Genomic DNA, 6,231 nt, shown 5'->3' on the forward strand with positions numbered 1-6,231 from the left:
TCAAAACGCTTTTGAAAATAGCAAATCACTTTTAATTAATAGTCCAGTTCTGATTACTCCAGACTTTGAAAAACAATTTAAACTTGCCGTTGATGCAAGCGATGTAGGAATTGGAGCTGTTTTATATCAAGAGACAGATGATAATGTTGAGAAACCTATATCATATTTTTCTAAGAAATTAGATAAACATCAGAAAAATTATTCAACTATTGAAAAAGAGTGTTTTGCAATGTTGTCAGCACTTCAACATTTTGATGTATATTTGAATCCAACTGTATATCCTATTCTTGTTTGTACTGATCATAATCCTCTCACCGTCATACATAAAATGAGAAACAAGAATCAGAGGTTGACTAGGTGGAGTTTGTTGTAACAGGAATATGATGTAATTGTAAAACATATTAAGAGTAAAGATAATGTAATAGCAAATGCTTTATCTAGAGCTTATTAAAACAATTTGTATATACTATGTATTTTTGTTCATATTATTCATGATAAGTTTTTGTTACACTAAAACTTCTTTTATGGGGGGGAGGTGTTATGATATTGTAATTATTGTATTTATTTATGTTGGCCTAATTTGTGTTGTGTGGCCTGATAGTTGTTTACAGAATAATCTTAGAACTGTGCAGTTTAGAAATCACTGGAACAATTACAGAATGATTGGAACTTTCCAGAATGATCCTAATAAAAGATGCGTTATATAAACTTCTACATTTTACTAGAAACTTCTGTTGTAACTTTCTAGGATGTTCCATTATAGACTGTTCTAGAATCTTCCATGACAACTATATATATATATATATATATATATATATACAGACACTAAAGTTAAACTCTCACTTTTGGACTTAGACTTAGACATCGATAGACATTTATATTCATAGCATTTGGATTTACACTTTTATTCTACAAACAACATCATACTGGATTGTGACCGTAATATTCAGATTGGATTCAGAAAGATATCCGGATACAGATAAAGATAAAAGATTGGACTCATATTTTGACAGTTAAGTTGACAGTAATATTTGTGTAATACTTCTTGTAAACTTTTGTATAATAAATATTGTTAATTTTTAGTATTGATTTGTGTCTTTTGTTGGCTACAATTTAAAGGTAATTTCTGGCCGTAACAATATATTTGTCCGATTTTTTTTTATACCGTTTATACTATCAAATACGATAACTTAATTTGGTGGCGTCTTTTTTAGGTGTATTTGTATCTTTGTTTGGAATTTTATTTCATGTCTGTGATGTAAGTGTACACAGTTTTTGTTGCTTGGTAGGAAATATTGTCGCATTAACCAATTATGTATGATTGTGTGCTCAACATTTTTTTTTAAATAATGGAAATATAAACATCAGTCATACTTTTACAGTTTTTTTTTTTCGGAAAATGCCTTTGGCAAGTCATGAATATCACAGTTATTTTCCATTCGTTCCGGTTTGACATCTTTTCTTTTCAAAGTTATGTCTCTCAGCCAACCATATGATTGAATTGTTGATTATTATTTGCAGTAACGCCCAGCGACAAATATTTGATGCATATTCACGGAAAGGACGAATGAAAACGTAAGTTCTATAATGTGAATCGATAGGGGTAATGACGGAGAATTTTAATTGCCACTTGAAAAAGAGTGGATACTGGAAAGTGTAGCCTTGCATTATTTAGACCAAACATTGCTGCGTATCCCGAAAGGCAAACACACGTAATGAGTTTGTTTCATTGTTGAGTGCCGTATGGTAGCCTATATTTGCCTACATTCACTTCATTTTAACTTTGGTGGATAGTAGTCGCATTGCTAATCATACTACATCTTCTGTTTTATACTAAAGCTTCATTTATATGTAGAAATGTGTCGCCAAGCTTAAGTTATTCTTTTTATTTGATAAATTTAGATGTTTCAATACATCTATTTCAAAGTCATCAACATCTTTTGAGGTTCTTCCTCTTCATCGTCCCAACTTTGTAACTTCAGTTTCTGGTACTTTCAAAAATGCAATTATGTTTGCATTAGTCTGGATACACATCTAAAGTTATCGGACTACACTCCGGGCTTCATGTTATCACTCGATATATTACAATGACATATACATGCTATGACAATTTTCGAGCGGGCGAAACCTTATCAATCAAGTCAATTTTCTCAAACGTCGTTAACTCCTCCAAATCGTCTAATCCTACTTTTTGTTGCTTTTTCCTCGGTCTACAACATGGAAAGCAACAGAAGTATCTAAAGTCAATTACCCCCCGCAAACAACATCCTGATATGAATGCAAGAATCGCCAAACCTAACAAAGCTGGTCCAATTATTCTAAAGTACCATATATGTCTTTCTTCACTATCTTCAGTAAAACCAACAGCTGTTAGAATGACACCTATAACTGTAAATGGAAGTCCCAGCGCACATATTACTCCGCCAAAGTTTGATCGCGTTGATGTTTCTGAATATTGTCGCCTCATCTTGATGTCACTCTCTTCATTCCGGTATCTAAAATTACAGAAAATCTCCCATTAAATATCATAAATATGCAAAATATGCCACATGCATCTACTTTTTAAATATTTGACAGATATTTCTTTTTTTCGAGTTTCAATACTATAGTAAGTACGAAAAGTAAGTAAAACATAGCGAAGAAGGAGGGTATTTTACTTACTGTCATGCGTTAGCCGATAGTCTGGATATGTATAGTTGTAACAGTTCGATAGATTTCATTTGGATATAATACAAGCATATAGCCTTATTCATTCATAAAGGCCGTACAGTGACCAATAGTTGGTAAACTTCTCTGTAATTTGGTCTCTGGTGGAGAGTTGCCCCATTGCCATTATACCACTATAAGTTATATGGTTTGCTACTGACCCCATACGGATCCATAAAGGGTTAGTAAAATCCATAGGGGGTGAGGCCGGAGGTTTTTGGTTGGGTTCGTGTTAAAGAGTTTCTAGTTTTCTATGTTGAATGAATGAATGAATGAATGAATGAATCTTTATTTCCTCCATGTATATGAAGATTTTGCATACAAAAAGAAATTAATAATTATTTACACAATAAACAAAATATCATACATTTTGAGATAAATACCCAATGGAAAACAAAAACGAAAAAAAAACAACATATTTAGATAAACACACAATACACATATTCCAGTATACACAACAAAAACAAATGTCTTGCATGTGTATTATTATTTGTCTGTTTGTCTTTTTCTTTTTAAGCCATGGCGTTATCAGTTTATTTTCCATCTATGCAGTTTGAATGTCCCTCTCGTATCTTTCGCCCCTCTTTTCCAACTAAAAATGGGTAGTACTGTCTTTAATCAAAATTCACTACCGTTCTCTTCCTCGTTAATGTCGTGCTAATTATAAGTGGAGGATGACAATAACAAACTTCGAAGCATTGAATTTGACTCGAGTAGAGGTAGAGCTAACCCTGATTATATCGGTCCGCGTTATAGGCTATAGGTCGCAGAATTATTTCAGTTAAGGTGGAAGCCACGATCTCATAATTCGATGCCAACACTCTACCACGACGACACCGAGGCGGTAAATAATAAAGATATAGGGGATAATTGAAGGGTGTAGGATAATAGATAGAAAAGAGTATATACAGTGAAATAATAAGTAGTACCAGAAACAATATAGTGCAAAAGTTGTAAAAAGCAGTATCACTATTTTGTTTAACTCATACGTATATATTTGGGGACATGCCAAATTTTTAGCTTCACCTTTTTTTCAAAAATCTGTTATTTTTTTTCTCATTTTCTTCTAGTTTTAATTATCTTCTCTGTGATAAATTAATACAAATATACTACAAAACTAATGTATCTATTATTTACTATCAATCCTAGTTAACTATCAAAACGGGTCACTGGTAGTACTACCAGTTACATACCATAATTGAAAATAAAAGAAAGTAAAAAGATAACAGATTTTGGAGAAATAACAGGGATGAGGGCTAAAACTTTGACCTTCCCCCAGTGCAGATGGTTCAAGTTAATAAATAACATTACAGAGGAACGCGGCGTGCACATTGAAAATATTGTACTTTTATACCGGATGTTTTACTTTTGATTTGTTGTATATTTGATGTTTTTCGATTTTCTCTTTTTTTATCATTGTGTTGGCACTGAGTTAATTCAATAACAGAATATTTAAACAATAACGCAACTATTTTACTAATTTTGTTTTGTTTTAACAATTTGGTCGAAAGTGTAATAACTACGAGCAAGTGTACACGAATATATTGCAGTCTTTTATATAAACGAGTACTTACATAAAGTCTATATCCCGAAGTAGAATGTATTTAAATTTTGTTCCTGTTTTTAAATATTCAAACATTTTGTGGCTAGCAATCTAACAATAAATCTGTATTGTTTATAAAACTTTATCAGTTTGAATCGATATCAAATTGGACATCATTATTATCTTTTATGTCAAGTATTGATGGTTATCAAATTTATCACAAAAGTTCAAATAGAGTTATTTCCCTTGTACTGTCATTGACATCTTATTTATTTTTTATAATGAATGATTTTTGAATAGCAATCAAAAAGGACACATAACCACATATAACAGAATGTCATGAAGAAATATATAAAATAAACTTACACATGCAACTATAGTATAAATAAATGATATTAAGCAAAGTATGAAATATACATAGTCATCTTATAATCATAAGATAAAATCTTTTGTATTAAACGGTAATACATCGGGCCTTGAATAGCTGACTATCATTATGCGGTATGGGATTTGCTCATTATTAAAGGCCATAAGATGACTATAGTTGTTAATATCTGTATCATTTGGACTCTTGTGGAGAGTTGTCTCATTGGAAATCATACCACATCTCCTTTTTATATGTATGTTTATCTCTATTAAAAGACAACCCGATGCTCCAGTATTTGTAAGTGATTGTTTTGTGTAGCCTTAAAAGTCATTAAAGATGCACATATCTTAGGTCAGATTTTCCTTTCATTAGTTTCTTTGTCATTTAAGATTTAACAGTATGCTAAGTAAACTGGTATAATTTTTAATGCAATCCAGGTCTACAACAAAAATTCAAAAAAATATTTACAAATGCGATTTAATATTTGTCATCTCTATTGCAACCATTCAATGTATTCACGAGAAAATACCATAAGACATTTCCATTATAAATGAAAGTTCTATAACTCGGTCTATTTTGTTAAAAAAGTATTGTCATATTTCGCAATCATTCATCTTCACCTGACAAGTAGGCCTAGGATTTAAATCATCATTCATTTTTTTTATAAGAAAGAAATCGAACAGTGGCAGAAAGTGGATAAAGGATTAGCTTTAATAACAAATATAACACAGTGACTTATCTTCAAGCATAGTTTCATATTATTTTTTCTGATGACCTTATTAGAAATGTTGTACGTACTTTTTGGTAGTTTGACTATCCAAACTTTCGGTCACGAGCTTACATGGTTATTCCAGAAACCAGACGTCATGGTGTTGTTGGTTCCCTGTCTTGTTGATTTATATTCCACAGCTCCTTTTTTTCATACCTGTAAACAGTAGCTTTTTACTCGTATTGACCTGTTTTTCAAAGTTCATCAATAATATAACGACGCCAGATAAATTATTCACAGTAATTTTACTCACCTTTAGATGTATGTTAATAACAATCTTGTAATCAATTATGCCAAACCAATAATGTCTAGGATTACTTCTACGTATAAACTCCTCTTGGAATTAGGTGTCGTCATGCTTGTTTTACATGTCTGCTGTATTGAATCGTCATCCAAAACGACTCAGCAGAATTAATAATTTATGTGAAATGTGAGATTTGAAACATACCATTGAAAATCGATATAGATCTCAAAACATGCATTCAGTATCTGCATCGATCGGAGGCTAAATAACAATGGAAAATTGTATCCGAACATAACGGTCAGATGGACTTGCCATCATCATATTCAATTACTGTCCTGGTATATGGGAAATGAGAATTGTCTGAAAAGGAAAAATATGAAAACAATTCACGGAAATGAAATTTGATAATAACGGTTAAGCATTTAGTAAATGTTATGAAAACTGCATTGAAATTCTAGAGGTGGAATCATGGAATGTTTTTAAATGAAAGTGAAGAACTCTACACATGGATAAAGTAACGTTTGCACCAGTATAACAGGGTCACTGATCTATTCAGTTTTTTATGTTCATGTTGTGATACGTTCAGAATTCCTGTATTTTGT

At 31.6% G+C, this 6,231-nt stretch overlaps 1 long non-coding RNA gene across 1 annotated transcript; it reads right to left on the reverse strand.

The window, feature by feature from the left end:
• Positions 1-1,871: 1,871 nt before the first annotated feature.
• LOC143046028 (uncharacterized) lies at positions 1,872-5,986 on the reverse strand. The gene is made up of 3 exons (XR_012969059.1): positions 5,639-5,986; positions 5,415-5,541; positions 1,872-2,495 (listed from the first exon to the last, which is right to left on the reverse strand). It is a non-coding gene; the product is annotated as an uncharacterized LOC143046028 (long non-coding RNA).
• Between the last annotated feature and the right edge of the window lie 245 nt (positions 5,987-6,231).

Source organism: Mytilus galloprovincialis, chromosome 9 (assembly GCF_965363235.1).
Source record: "Mytilus galloprovincialis chromosome 9, xbMytGall1.hap1.1, whole genome shotgun sequence".
In the NCBI taxonomy this organism is placed as follows: domain Eukaryota; kingdom Metazoa; phylum Mollusca; class Bivalvia; order Mytilida; family Mytilidae; genus Mytilus; species Mytilus galloprovincialis.